The 17,027-nt window shown below is 32.1% G+C and overlaps 1 pseudogene; it reads right to left on the reverse strand.

Moving 5' to 3' along the window:
* Positions 1 to 6,216: 6,216 nt before the first annotated feature.
* LOC134234456 (uncharacterized) lies at positions 6,217 to 7,937 on the reverse strand (annotated as a pseudogene).
* Positions 7,938 to 17,027: the final 9,090 nt, after the last annotated feature.

Here is a 17,027-nt window from a genome sequence, read left to right on the forward strand (position 1 = left end):
CTACATGGATGTTCGGGAAACTTCAGGTTTACAGAGGTTTCCGTGGTTCGGGATACCTTATGGAATCGGAGCGTAGGGGGTTTCCGTGTCACGGAAACTTTGCGGAATAACCAAGCATCCGCTACGGAAACCACTGGGAAACATGATGTAAACTTGAGGTTTCCATGTGGTTTCCATAAAGTTTCCCGTGATGGGAAACCACTTTTTTCACCCAGTGGATATAACCAGGATTTTTTCCCTTTTTTGCATGTAAACATGATTAGGTAGAGTTATTACCTTTTATATAGAATTTTCTCTAGATAATAAAAGAACTTAAACATGTATGTATCTCAAAACCATCGATACAAAATTTACGCTTACTAATATTTTACAAGTCTATTTCATTTTCCCGTTCTTAGAAAAAAAAATTTAAGAGTTACCCACTTTTCTAAACTTGTGACATGCTATTAAGTCGAAAGAAAAAATTGTTTGTATCATCTGTCCTTAATGAATTAATTAAATTGATTTTTACAATGATATGAATTTAAAAGATTTGTTGTTATAACATGTTTTATTTGAATTTTATTTATTTTATATTTATTATTTATATTGGAAAAAAGTATGCATATTAATATTTATGATGTAGGGATGGCAATTTGTAACCGGTTAACCGATTACTCGGTCGGAAGGATGGCAATCGGTTAGAAAATCTGCAATCGGTTAGTCGAAAAAAATAAAAATCTATATACATTTGAACATGATTTTGTCAGAATTAATCCATTTTTGAAAAAAAAGAAATATTTGGATAAACGTTGATAAGTCGGCGTTTTCACATATCCAATCTGATTTGGATATAATTATCGTTCTCCGGATTGAGGTTGTAGTGTAATTGGTTATATTGTGTTTGAAGTGTTAATTACTGTTTAAACACAATGTCGTTACCCTGACTGTCCTGTATTTCTTTAATGATGATTAATAACCGTTGAGAACCTCGAATTAGTATGTTTGGTTTTTCAGTTATCTATAGAATAATTTACTAAACAAACTTTGAAAATTAAGTGATGTATTTCAGACTTAAAACGTTTTTGATTATGGTGACAACGCGGAATAAACGTATGTGAAATCCTGAATTGTAAAATATCAGTGATTTCTCAGACATGATTCGTGCGTGCTTTTATTAAATTTCCCCCCAGTCTATATTGAATTAAAATAAAATATATAAGCTTATTTTTTTTAAAGCAAGAATGAAGACAAATACAATAATTTAACATTTAGACTTTATCAGTCTTCTTTTATATATGAATAGATCTACATAGGAAAAAAGAGTTATGTACATACTAGTGCAAATATCTTAAAAGAACGGGTTAAAGTACAAAACGTGCATGTAAATGCATGTGCTTGTTTTCTGCTCTGTATCAAGTGCTACGACTTTTAAAAATCTATTATCGGTGGTCAGTTATAAACAGAGGCAAGTGTTTATTTTAATTACAATTTCATGGACTCAGATATCCGAAATGCATCTGATATTTTATACAGAACATATGGTTGGCTTAATCACTAAATGTTGGATAAAGCTTGTACTTTGATTGAGAAATATTAAATAACACTTACAAATTGTAAAGAATTCAAGTATTATGAGCAAGGCATTTGTCCTTCAGTAGATGTTAAAGCAGGTCATACGATATGCCTCATACAGATTTCTACAAGTTGATTACTATTTTTACTTGAATAAATGTATGTTGTAACAAGCTTAAGAATGTATATTTCTAGATTATTTACCAAATTTAGAATATTTACCTGTATGTTTATCATGTTTTAAAGTTTCAAAATTTAAATTAATTTCTAAAAAATGGAATGTAGGGATTTCGAAGACATCCATGATTCATGAGCTAAAGATTTTCTTTGATTAACAAAGTAATACGGGTACTGAATGTTATGATCTTAAAACCAAACGGTCAGATTGGTCAAATGGCATACAGATTTCCTGATTTTAAAAGTGTTCTCTAACATGTCCTATCTAAAACAATGACATACAGTTATAATGATGTTATGTAACTAGATACATAAGAAAATATGATTATACTTTACTTAGCTTCTTATAATGGAAGAAAAGTATTTGAAATAAGGCGAATGCATGAAATTGTAAACTTTGGGGTCTACTGTGGAAATTTATGGAATTTTAAAATCTGAAAATGTATTTTCTAGAGGTTTGTTGAAAAATGGAATACATATGGAGATAAAGAAAAATTCCCGTTTATATTTCTTTATTTTAGGTAATAGCTTCGTCTTTTTTTGTGGCTTAGCTCAATTCATTTGGTACTCAATTTTATGATACATTTTAATTGTTTGAATTTATTACTGCTGCATTTGTATTGTAGATAGCAGGTAAGTCTGTTAAATGCCGAATCATTATTTTGAAAGATTAATTTATACTATTGCATGTGAATAAGTTCTATAAATTGACATCGAACCTTTTTGAAACTCATGTATATAACATGTATTACAGTGTATGAATGTGTCTTTTTTATAACAAAATGAAAGAGAATTCAACAAAACCAGGTACGAAAAAAGAACACATAATTCTAATTTGAGTAATCTGAAATTAAGACATGTATTGTATTAGTTATGATTTAAAACTAAAATCACTTGTTTTATTCCAATTGCTATAAAAGGGCTGTTTTATTAATTTTTTTCACAGGTACTTGTGGACAGGACCCCCCAACTATACACCCCTGGTCAAGATATTTTTTTTCTTTTTTGTCATGAATTATGTTTCTAGTACTTATTTACAACGTATTCCATATGAAAAATTGAAAAAAATAACATAGATTTAACGATTTACTGAAAATGTCATACCCTGGTATTATAAAATAGAGAAGGTAGGTCACTTCGGGTTGTTAATTTGGATCCCTCTTGATTATCGGGCCTAAAGTATCATATACCTACTACATGTCACCAAAATGTGTCATGATATCTTGTTTCGGTAGATATTTTTGTCGTTAATCGTGACATTAATTGCCCAGACATTCCCCAGTTATCCGAGTATTCAGCGTCAAACGTCAAGAATTTGGAAATGTCAAAGCAGAAATTACGGAAGTGATCCAAAAACGACACCTAGCGGGTGATTTTCGAGTTCCGAGTGTCATAGAATGAAGGGAAAAGCCAGAGGACTACGAAAAAGTTCGGGAAATTTTGATAAAAGTCGAAATCGATTCATTACAATTAAATTTTGCTGCAGATTTTCGAGATGAATTAGGGTCGTCTTCAATATTCTTTTTAGAGGATTTATAAATGATACAATATAGTGTTTTAAAAATCGCATAGAGACATTAAATGACATGTAACCCCCCTTTTCTACGTGGATATGTTTAGGCAAACTCAACTTCTATTTTCTAGTGACTGTGTTTACGTAAAGGTGGATATCTGTTAATGCGTTAGTTTAAATAAATAAATACAACCAGAAATTAAATGTGCTTATTCAAAACAGCACAAAAATCATTATTCCATTTGCTGTGAGTTCTAAACTCGCTATATTATTTAATATATTGGAAGGACTGTGTGCACATGTTACAGGTTAGAATTATTTTGAATAAACTATAAATGTAGAGAAAGGCGTTTTGAGAGAGAAAAAAATGCAACTTTTATGAATTGTTATACAAGTACATTCCATCCAATATTCAGTCGTCAAAATCTATTACATGTAGGGACGTAGCATCGTTTTTTGAAAGTGTGGGGGGGGGGGGACAACCAGATGGCCAACCTTTTCCAAGGCCAACTCCCTTTTACTTTCAATTTTTTTGCATACAATACCACATTTTCTTCATATCACTATACTGTGGTAAGAAGGAGGGGGGGGGGGGGGGGGGGGCTACCGACCTTCCAATGGACATGTTCAATATTAAAGGTAATGCTGGGAAAAAAGTGAGGGGCATCCCCCCCGGCCCCCTATTGCTACATCCCTGAGTACATGTACTACAAGTGACAATATAAAACGATGGCTGTTAGATAGATAAGACGTACCGAAAGAATTTTTAAAAAGTCTTTAAATTTATACCTAGACAGGCTCGTAGGAAGCAATTTCAGACTGGGGAACAGCCAAACAGTTTTAGTTATGGCACTATGCTATCAACTAAAAATTCCAAACAAGCAAACAAAAATGTCACTGGTTTTTATTGAGGGGGCACGAGCATATAGTACCTCTAAAGCATATTATATATTAATATACTATATAATATACTACGGCCATGTTAGATAAATAAAAACAGTTAAGCTTCTTTAACAAAGCAGCTAGATATACACAGTCAAGACCAGAAATAAACTCCGAGGCTGTAGTTAGGACAATAAACGAGAGAATGTGATAATGAAAAGTTCCGATTTTCATTTATTTTTAAGAAACGATTCATATATGCTTAAATTCTTTGGCAAGTAAGAATCATTGTGTAAGATAATTAATTTTATGATATCGGAATCATTGTAGATTGGGGTGGGGGTTCCATGTCATTTAATGTCTCTATGCAATTTTTAAAACACTATATTGTATCAATTATAAATCCTCTAAAAAGAATATTGAAGACGACCCTATTCATCTCGAAAATCTGCAGCAAAATTTAAATTGTAATGAATCGATTTCGACTTTTATCAAAATTTTCCCGAACTTTTTCGTAGTCCTCTGGCTTTTCCCTTCATTCTATGACACTCGGAACTCGAAAGTCACCCGCTAAGTGTCGTGTTTTGGATCACTTCCGTAATTTCTGTTTTGACATTTCCAAATTCTTCACATTTGACGCTGAATACTCGGATAACTGGGGAATGTCTTGGCAATTAAATGTCACAATTTACGACAAGAATAGAGAGGTGTAGCAAACCAACGTGTACGCGTACTTGTACGTGTGAATTACAAGTTAGAGTTACACATACAAGTTGTTATTACTTTTGTTGTTTAGCAATTAAAACGTGTACGTGAAAATTTTTGAATGTAAAAGTTTTTTTCATTGGATAATAATAAACATTTGTTAGCTTATAAGCTTTGATTTTAAAATCTTTCGAAAATGGCACTAAATTTAAAGATGTTGGCCGCAATTACGGAAGATGATGACTTATTACTTCTGGAAACAAAATCCAGTAAATATGAATCTGTACTTCAATTTGAGGAAATTTCAGACCAACAATGTAAGCATTTATTTCGCTTTGATAAAGCTTGATTAAATGAGATCAGACGTGTAATGGAAGTCCCAGAGGTTTTTCGGTGTGCGAATCGCACAGTGTGCAGTGGAATGGTGGGGTTATCCGTTGTAATTAGGCGTCTTGCATATCCTAATCGTCTCGAGGACTTATCCCCGCTATTTGGTAGAACAAAATATGAGCTTTCAAACATATTTAACACAGCACTTGACTTCATATACGACAATTATGCCTTTCTTCTCGATACACTGGACAGACCCTGGTTGTCAAATGGTGAGCTTCAAGCCATGGCTACCGCTATTCGGGATAAAAATGCTCCTCTGGAAAACTGCTGGGGTTTCATCGATGGAACCGTTCGATCAATATGTCGTCCAGCGCACAACCAGAGAATTGTTTACAATGGCCATAAACGAGTACATGGCTTGAAATTCCAAAGTATCATGGTCCCTAATGGAATAATTGCGCACTTTTATGGCCCAGTGGAAGGGAGACGACACATTGCCGGTTTGCTGAGAGAGAGTGGTGTGGAAATCGAAATGCAGAGGAATATGACAACGCCCAACAATGAGGCCTACTGTGTTTATGGGGATCCAGCATATCCCTTAACGCCATTCATTGTACCACCCTTCAAAGGTGCCTTTCTCTCTGCTAACCAAGCGCGTTTTAACAGGCGCATGTCAGCTGTAAGAATTAGTGTGAAGTGGGGATTTGGGAAGCTGTTGAGCCTGTTCGCTTTTCTTGATTACAAGAAAAACCACAAACTCTATCTTCAGCTGTCGGAAAATACTATAAAGTCGCTGTCTTACTAACCAATTGTCATACATGTGTGTATGGGAGCGAAACTGGGTCGTTTATCGGGCTGCATCCACCCTCCCTTGAAGAATATTTACATCGTTGACTGTTCTGAAATATTTTCATTCAAATTTAAGACGCAGAGTAAAGAAAGATGTACAAAACAAACTTAAGACATGATTTAAGTTTTATTGATATTTATTTATCGTGTTTTTCAATTTTGATATTTATTGATTAAAATTTGAAATTTGCAATACACAAAAATTACTTTTGATTCAAAGCTTTCTGGAGAAGCTGCAACATTAGAGCCTTTTCCTTTTTTTCAGTCTCCACTCTTTCCCTTCTTTCTTCTCTTCTAATTCAAATCTTTCCCTCTGAAGTTTAAGTTCTTCTCCTCTCAGTTTAAGTTCCTCTTTCTTATATTCGCTTTCTTGGTTAGATTTTGTCTGCAGATACTCCATAATATTAGTTGTAGAATTTCTTTTTTTCGGAGTTTGGTCACCTTGATCTTCGTCTAAATGGATCAAATACCAAGTAGATTTATAAATTTAAAATCAATTCTCTCACTAAAATCAAGGGAAAAATTTTTAAGCGCTTTGAATGCTTTTTTTTTTTAGATTTAATCTTAATAAACACAAATTGAATATTTACAACAAATTATAAAAGTAGCGTTTTTAAAGCCTACCTTTGCTTAAATTTTCAAGAGCACGTTTTCGTATGTCTTTTCCTTTTTGATCATCGGCAGACTTCTTTTCTTTCTCACTTTCTGTTATTCTCTCTTCCTCCTCTTTTAATTCCAATATGTCGTCTTATAATGTTGTTTTTTCGTCATATTCTTCAGAAACTCCTGATCTAAGTTAAAAAAGAATATATGATACTTTTCTGAATCTAAAAATCTTGTAGGTCTATAGTCTTACATGTAATATATAATTTAAATCAATAAATGTTTGAACTCTAGTTATAGATCTGCTTCAATGTAATTCATTTCATTTAAAAAAAAAAAACATTGTTCAAAATTCCGCTTGAACGTAATATGTAATTCTTAAATTTTTTCCAAACCCCTTTTGACTTTTTAGTCCTCCCCCCCCCCCCCCCCCCCCCTCTTTAAAACATTTAAAAGTCACCGCACTGATTATGATTAGAATCTTGATAATGGATATATTTTTTTCCACATGCAGCATTGTAATTTATCTAAGATTATTATACTAGTAAAATCAGTGGCGGATCCAGAGGGGGGGGGGTTACGGGGGTTGCAACCCCCCCCCCGGTGGATTTGCAAAAACGAAAGAGAAATAAGAATTCCCATTTTTTGTTGTGTTTTTACTATAGAGAATGTAAGGTGAAAGGATAACGTTGTAATGTATAAAGAAATTCGGTTGTATAAACAAAATAAAACCCCATCCCTTTACAAAATAGGAATTTCAGGTTCGGAGATTTATTTTCCTTTCTTTTTCAAAAACCTTCTGGTAATGTATACAAGTACTTTTTCCCAGGTTGATCAACGTCCCACTTTCAAAAACCATACTCCACCCTATATCGATATTCTATTGAGTTATTTAACTAGCCTATATGTATGTGTACAACGTACGTTTTAACTGTTTTCGCCTTCAACCCCCCCTCCTTTGAAAAATTTCTGGATCCGCGCCTGAAAATTATATGGTTAGATGTATTAAATATACCAGCCATACATGATACACAAGCCATATACAAAGTATATATGCAAAGTAAGAAAAAAATCAGATTGGAAATATGCGATAGTTTTTATACTTTTTTTGCTTTCTGCATCAATTTTTCTATGGTGTTCCAACAGCAGGTTGGTTCTCTCGGACTCTCCGGCCATCTACCATGAATCCACCCCTGCTAATAGCGTCGCTGACCTCAGTCCACTTAGCTCGATCTTTAAACGGTTTTTTTGCCAAAACTTCTCTCAGAAGTAATAAATCATCTTTCTCGGAAAATCTTATTTGCTTCTCACGCTCAGACATGTTAGGAAACTGAAAAATAATACAGTGATATTATTTTATTACTGTGTATTTCAACAAACCTGCCATGCACCCCCCCCCCCCCTCGACAAAACCGTCTCTGTATGAATTATAAAAGATGATTTGTGAACGTATATCGTGTATCACTAATTTGAACAAATTAATGCATAAACATCTAAAGATTTTTTTTTAAAGTTGTCATAAACTTGATTCATATATGTATGTTGTGACAGACAAGATAGTGTGTATTTGACAATCAATAAGATACTTTTTTCAATGAGAACATATGTTTTTTTTTCTACCAACATCCGCATTATATCATCTATTTTTCGAAATTTGTTATCTTTCTTTCAAACAAACATCAAATAAAGAAATATCAGCTACAAGTTTGTACTTACGTGTACTCGGTGATTTACACGTTTCGATAAACGTGTAGAAATTCGTCATTAACAAGAATGATGACGTAATACACAGACATCCGGGGGGAATACCCTTCTACACGTACAAGTACGCGTAAACGTTGGTTTGCTAAACCTCTCTAATATCTACCGAAACAAGATATCATGACACATTTTGGTGACATGTAGTAGGTATATGATATTTAGGGCCCAATAATCAAGGGGGGTCCGAATTAACAACCCGAAGTGACCTACCTTCTCTATTTTATAATACCAGGGTATGACATTTTTTAGTAAATCGTTAAATCTATGTTATTTTTTGGATTTTTGTGTAAACTGTGTGAACAGCCGTCGTTCACTTCTTTTTTGTTTTTGTTTTTGTTTTTTTCTTTTTACATGACTTTCATTTTTAAGAAAAACACAGAGCAAGATCTGTAGTGAAACTATACCTTGTTCTTATCACTGTTACTATCTCTATCATTTGTGTTGTTTTCTTTACAATAATATATTTTATCACAAAAACTATATACTACAGTAATATGGCAATGTTTTCAAATAGACATAGCTGAAAGAATTCCCTTTGGGTTTGAGGAGTTACCATTTGGAGAAAGCTTTGGTTTGAGTGTTAAAAACAAGAAAAGTGTGTTTAATATAAATATTCAAATGAAATTAAAACCTCTGTCATTACATATTAAACATGGCTGAGATAAAATATTATCTCTATTGCTTATTCTTAATCTGGTATTTTATAAATACAAAGAACTCAGAAGTCCAATAGGCGTATGCAAATCCAAGCCCATGTAAACTTATGGCTTTAGTTTACTTATTTTTCTAAACAAAAGAAAAGAAAAATACTCAATTCATTGCAAAAACTTAAACGCTAACTTATTTTTAATTCTTGCACCAAAAGAACCTAGAAAATTCCCTTTTGCATTGAGTGGATGCCACTTGTTGATGGTAATAAGCAGATAACAAGAAAAGAGTGGTGTTGTCGTGTTAAAGCCAGGAAAAAATGGTGTTTTTTTTTATTGTTTCTGTCAAGTTGAAAAAATGTCATTATATAGAATACATGACTAAGATACATGTACATATTATCAATTTTTCATGAATTTTATTAATGGAAATAAGAAGAATGCAGAAAACCAGGATGAAAAATTAAGCTTTCTGTGAATCTTTCTAGTTTTAAATACATGAAATATAAATCCTTGCATGTTTATCAATATTATTTTTTTGAATGGGAACACCGTATCCAATCATTACACTCCTTTTTACTATTAAGCATCATCTCGGGTCTTTCCGACAGAGATCGGAAAAAGAACCTCGAATGTATTAACATCGCCGGATGTTAAAAATTTATACATTTCCTGTTTAGTCAAATGTAGGATAGGGGGAGTTAGAGGTCTCTTCTATAGTATATTTTAGGTAATATCTTTACATTGAATAAAGTTAAACTTCATATTCCACAGATAAAAGGTCTCCATGCATTTATTTTAAAGATCGAGAAAAAGGAGGGTTGTCATGGCGTCTACCATATACATTCGAGGTCGTTTTTCCGCTAGTCGGAAAGGCCCGCGTTGCGATTGTACTATTAAGATTACCTGGATTAGATGTCTTACCTCGAGGTTCATTCATAGTTTAAAGAGTTTTTATGAATGAAAACAGAGGAATGCGGAAGAGCCGTGTAGTTAAACGTAATAGCTGGACTTTAAATGAGATAATGTTATACTGATAACATGACAACAAACCCCTTCTTTCTTCTGACTAAATAATCAACAGCAGTTTTACACAGGAAATTCATGTTTTACTAATTATACTATAGACTATATAATTATATACTGACTTTATAATCATTCTTATGTATTCACTCCATTATCATATTCAATTATGTTGCTATTCTTTTTGACATTGCATAGAGCAGTGTATGAAAAATATGGAGTGTATTTCATTGTTACAATTGGGAATATGAAATCGTCATATCACTGACTTTTGTTTTTGGATTTAAATTCTATTTCTTTAAATAATAAATATTTAGTCTTTATTAATTTGTGGTTTCTTGTTGAAAAACTATATATAATACTTACTATGATATGTATAATGATTAAAAGATACGTTTTCATATTCATTTGGGATTGAAAAGCTAACGTAGATAAACAGTATAAAATTTATCAGTCGTTATTACTATAATCTTGTGAACAATCATGTTTTAATTTGTACGTAAACACAATATTATCGATATAAATATCTGTATCCTTGCTATTGTTCTTTACAGCAATATTATATATACATACATATATAACTATATATATTTCACAAAGCCTGTGTGCTTCTAATAGCTAGTCATTGCATAACTAGATGGAATTTCCCTATTAAAGTTAGAGGATTTGATTCAGATAATATGTCTCAATGGGTGCATACCATTAGAACCAGGAATTAAAAAAAATTAAATATTTAATTCATTCATAAATTAACTCGAATTTTATGAATGACTACAAGAGGAATGAGGAACAAATTAAAATAGATAACATTTTAAAATCTAAAAAAAAAAAAAATAAAAATAAAGACAGGGTGAGAATTATTTCATATCTTTACATGTACTATATACACGGTCAATAAAAAAACAGAAGTGGAAGGAAACTCGTAAAATTAACATGGATTTGAATGTATCCCTCGAAGCAATGGATAACTGATTCACAACATTAAAAAGTTTTATCAATTCTGAACGTACAATCGAAGTGAACTTTTTTTAAATATTATATTATAATAATTTAATTTTGTTTCTATTCTAGTCTCTCATTGGTTGATTACCAAAAAGGAATGCAAATTATTTTTAATAACCTGGTTTGGTATGGGGACACAACCCCTTGACAACCAGCTGAATTATCTGTATCCATACAATCCCCTCATTTCCAGTCCCTGGAATTCATGGGAAATTCCAGATTTAATAAATGTACCTTTAAATTCAAACAGTAGCTCGACCTTACCTCGTGTACACAAACATAATTTCTGCTAGATCTGTATATCAGTTTTTACCTCCCCTTGTTTCATATTAATTCCGTGACAAGGGATGTATTATTGAGCAGCAAATTTGAACTCAACTTACAATTTTAAACCCACAGTTGTTTAATTATTTTGAAACTAAATTATAAGGAATGACTCTAATTCTTGGCCAAATTATTCGATGATAACCTAGATAGAGTCAGTTTACGCTTTTTTATAATCCGCTCCGCGGATAATAATAAGCGAATAATAATAAATTAAAAACAAAGAACAACAGAAACGTTGGCAAATATGGCAGAATGTACATGTACGTTTGAAATTTCAGATGACGCCTTGCATGTTAAAATTAACTCGCGTCTGAATTTTTCGTAAAATCTCGATGTTAAAAGTTCAGTATTGAACTTTTCTTTTTCAATGCATATATTTGAGTCATTTATATTAATCATATTCTATTATAATTGTTTAAATCCTGGGATTTTTTAAATGCATTGAACGGTTTTGATCTGATAACCGGCATTTTTGGCCAATAACGTACTATATTGTTATTCGAGGTCTTTTTTCAATTGTGTGTTTTTCTTTAATGCACCGGAAAATATTATACACTCAGCGACCAAGCTCTACAGCTGGAAAAATCATGTGTCTGGGTAGCGCTACTATATAAGGACAGTCGGTCCAGCACAGTTATTCAAGTCCGCAATCGTTAGAAACAAATGCTAAAGACGATGTCTACGAGTTTAGTTTTAGCCATTTTGCCAACTGTAATAACATGCAGTATTTCCAGTGATTCTTTGCACTGTCCCAATTTGCAACTTGCACTATCCCTTTTACAAAGGGACTTCGCTATATCGTCCATCACCATTGACAACGCTGCGGCCACAGGACAGGTGATTGACCTCACCAGATTTGCCAGTCTACAGAGAATCCAGATTTTGAATACAGATTTGACATGTGATGATTTCAAACTGAAGAGTGGAACGACGCTGAAGTTAAAAGACAAACTTTGCGAGGTACTTTTTTTAATCACAGGGATCAATCTTAATTTAATATTATTTTGAAACTAATAACGCCCACCCCCCCCCCCCCCCTTAGAATTTTTAAATTCTTGTCTCATAATTAAGGTCTACCGTTTCCAACGGAAGACCTTCTACTGATTCCGTTGGTAAAGATTATTCTTTTTTTTCCTTCTGCTTCCTAGACCGCAACTTTGAGGCCTCATATCTCACTCATTTCTCAACGGATTTCGCTCAAATTTTCAGAGGTTATAGACGTTTATAAACTCTATCAGAATGCTGACTAAAATTCCAAAAAGTCACATCCGATATTGAGTTATTTCCCTTTAAACGAAAATTTATAGGCTTTCGTTTCCAGACAAAGGGTCAAAGACGGCTAAAGTTGGAGCAAAAATTCTACTGATTTAAGATAATAGAAGGATTGAAGTTGTGAACGTTGGCTTTTGTTTTTCGATTTCTCTATACAAAATGGCGCTATATAGGGGTCAAAAATTAGAACGCATTAAAGAACCAAAAATTACTCATATTTTGTCTTTTATCTTCTAAACTAAAAATATTTTTTAAAATATATAGAACAGAATTTGTGCAAAATTAGTAGAATTTTCAAATGATGTGTAGGAAAAAGGGCTGACCCCTAAATTAAGGGATCTAGAGGGGCCAAAAGTTTTTTCAAGATATTTCAAAAAGCGTTCAGAATTTGTTATACATCAAAGAAGCAATGTTGTTGGAAATGTCAAGCTTAATCTATTGGAGTTGTCAAAATACATCCAGCCTCGTCACTTCCGGCCAAACCGGAAGTAGTCGAAAATGCGTATTTTTGCCGTTTTGACAAGTTTTGGAGTAACATATGTCTCTGAGAGCTCAAAAATTTATTTTCTGTGCGTCGTCGTCACTTCCGGTCAAACCGGAAGTGGCCAAAAATGGCTTGTTTTTGCTTAAATTAACATAACTTTAGGAAATTTAAAGCATTTTGGGGCGTTTTTCTCATTTTTTTTTAAATGAGAGCTACTTCCGGTCAAACAGGACGGAAGACCTACTCGTTGCTTTGCAACGAGCTTTGCTATAGTTTACATTTATTATTGTAAAAAAGTAAGGACGATGAAATAATTTTGCATGGTACGTCATCTTATGTTAGAAATTATTTCTAGTATTTTTTCGGATTAATTGCAGTATTCCGGTACGACAGAAGCTGACTTCCACACAACAAATTCGTTTATATCTGGCCTTACAAAGTCTGCAGTGGTGGCATTCAGTAAGTAAAACTTCAACAAATTACATGTAAAAACAAGCATTGTTTTTTACCATTGTAAAGAATGTGAAAATAATTTACATATTTTTTATCAGATCCATGTAATTCGATAAACAATCAATTTCAATAAAAATGTGAATTATTTCAGAGACACCCTGGATTTATATTGCTCCGGAGATCCTAACGGGAATTGTAGCGATATTTGCTTTACGCATAACTGTTCTGTTGATTAGGAGACTTTTCCGAAAAAGTAATTCTCAAATTCGTATTGAAGATCAAGGAACCCCGTCGCCGCATCCAGTCTGTGCAATTCGGCGCTCAAGGAGAGTTCGAAAAATGCCACAGCGATACGGACACAACATAACATAAACAATGTAAAGAATGGTAGCATAATTCTATTTCATGGTTATTTAATAAATTGTTAAGTTTTATTTGAGTGTATAATGGAATACTGTTTTTATAAGCGTGGTACTTGTTAAACGTGTAGCCTTTTTAATAAAAAAAAATCTTATCCAACTGTAATGAACATAAACAATGTAAAGAATTATTGGGGAAAACAAAAATGAATTAGATTTTAATTGATAAACAAGTTATTGAAAGAGTACATTTGTTTTAGAATTAAACTTTTGAAAATACCGGTAATTGTGATTTATTCCTTTTTTGTTTTCCTTGTGTTTACCTGGCCGATTAATGTGTATAAAATGGTATCAACACCTACGATTTCAATGGCCTTTGGGCAGAAAATCAATCATGCATATTATTTAGGTACATGTATCAGTGTTACACATCAAAATGTATATTGTAATGCGCCAAACATGCACATCGTTACATACTCTTCATAATTCTCTCTCTCTCTCTCTCTCTCTCTCTCTCTCTCTCTCTCTCTCTCTTACATATGATTACTGTATCGAATAAAGTAAATATACTCTCTATTTGAACGGACTTTTAAAATACATCTGCAAAACAAAATGGAAAAAATACCTGAAGCATTTGCAACAAATTGATAAACGGAATTTACATCGGCTAGAATAGGAAGGAAATACTCATAAGTGTTTATAAAGATTACTAGGTGAAGGTTATTCTATTTTCCAAATGAATACAAAAATATTGAAATTCCGAGTTATTATGCATGTTCATAATTTTTAAGCTTAAATATATACATGTACATTTATTGGCATTTAAATGCAATTAGCAAGTTATCATATATTTGTTGTGCGAGAGAAAATTAAGTAATTCTTAAAGGTTCTTATCAACATAATTTTTACCTTTAACAAACAGATTATTTCATACTTAACTCTTTACAACTTACTGAACTGTTATGCAACATACACTAAATGTTCACTTCATAGAAATAGAAATTTACCATTTCCCCGCAGGTACCTTTTAGCGTCGTACACATTTCTCTAAAGTTTAGCGTAAATAATATTAAAACGCTATATTTTAATACAAAAAGAACTTTTCATCTTTGATGTGATTTTTGCAAGTATAAAATAGAAGGGAATTGGTATTAAATTAACGATTGAATTTTTTAATAACTAAAATTTTTAAGGTTTTCAATCCCTAATGGTACCAAATTCTCTACCCTTAAATGTCCGTCAAGTACACAATACTCTGATATTATGTTAAAGCATTTTATAGTGGAAAAGGATTGCCCACGAGACATTTTCAAAAAGTTCATTAATTAAGCAGTAGTTAATTAACAAAGATTACATTGAAGTCTATGGGGAAAAGAGTTTTTTCAAAATAAAAATTCAAATAATCTGAATATCAATAAATCCTGTGGTGGAAAGATGCATTGAAATATTATAAATAGAATGATAATTGAAAACAATTTTTTTACCAGCTAAATTTTTTTTTAAATAAATAAAATGTCAGAAATATAACTACAAATTTTCTTCCGGTTTCTTATGATATATATTGAATTATCGTGCTCAAATAGGCTTAAAGGTAAATTAAAGAGTAGAGCAAAATGAAGTGGGAGGAGTCATTTTTATTTAATATTGAAGGAGAGAAGAAGTGATTATCACTGTTTACCCCGACAATTACTGATATTAGAATAAATGAAATTAAACACCGAATGTTTTCAGTGATTGTACCTATTTTATAACCATTCTAAATGTTACATTTGAAATATTATAGCACAGAGCTAGAAGAAATATACACCGCAGTTTTACATGGGGTAGAATTAAGTCACTTACTATTTTAATCAAGTTAAACATACCTATTTCCCAAAATAAATAGAACTTCATCCATTTGAAAAAAAGACTTTGCTTAAGTAAACTATATATAATAATTTATTATAAAGTATAATTTAACCTACTTTTGAAAATATGTTTGAGTAAAAAAAAAAAGGAAAGTGGAACTCCCATAGCCTATCGCATGAATCAGAATATTTCATAAATTAATAAAACACTGATTCAACCCTATTTATATATATGGGGAAGTTCTTGAGAAGGATGGGGGCAATGGTTTGGTTTAAGATTTTTCAGATATACATGGATTTCCAAATTTTGACCCTCAAGTACTATGATCTAGTAAAAGTTATGCTAAGGAACTGAAATGATCCTTGTCATATGGATATTTGAATGTTTTGAACCTGAGTTAAAAAATGTTATTCCTTTTAATTAACATTTCCTAGTTTTAGTACTGGATTTAATTTAAAAAAAAATATATATCAGGATATGTGTTGATTGATTTGTACGGCTGAACAAATTGAAAATATTGCTTGTATCTAAAAGTTAATATGCATTTTATGAATATCTAAAGTTTAGTAATAAACAATCATTGTGTAATATGTATCTGCTGCCATGACCCGAATTAGTTAGAAGGATTAATGGATTTGACATTATACACCCAGGATACAATTTTCCATGGGTGCTTTCCACACATATTTTATACGTATCACCCATAGTGTTGCTCTGTAATTGTCAGATTTATAAAACAACTTCACTGTCTGTATAAAATGAAGCTTTAATGCTTTGGAAGTAATTATTCAGAACTGTTGAAGTTACATATACTTATTTGAAAATATATCTTCTTGAATGTTTAACTTGTAACTCATAATTGTTTTTATATGTCAACTTTTAAGTGCTTTCGTTTCAAAAACATGCCGAACAAATACAAATTACATTAACAAAGAAAGATTTAGGAAGTAGATAACTGTGTCACAAGATTTTATCACATTTTGCTATCTTTGTACTACTAATCAAGGCTTATTCATTACCAGTTATAAAAAAAAGGAAACTCGTGGTGGTTTACCTATATTTGTTTGATAATTTTAAACGTGATTGTCCCACGCGCAGAAGTAGCGTACCTAAAATATGAGAATCATTGGTCACAACCATAGTAAATATTACGTCGTGTCTTGAAGTTCGTCCAAATAAAGTAATAAATAAAGAAATGAGAATTAAAAGGGTTCTTTTGCAAAAAGCGTCTTTTT

This window comes from Saccostrea cucullata, unplaced genomic scaffold (genome assembly GCF_032062105.1).
Source record: "Saccostrea cucullata isolate Sc308-1 unplaced genomic scaffold, CSIRO_AGI_Scuc_v1 ctg5047, whole genome shotgun sequence".
Classification (NCBI taxonomy): Eukaryota; Metazoa; Mollusca; class Bivalvia; order Ostreida; family Ostreidae; genus Saccostrea; species Saccostrea cuccullata.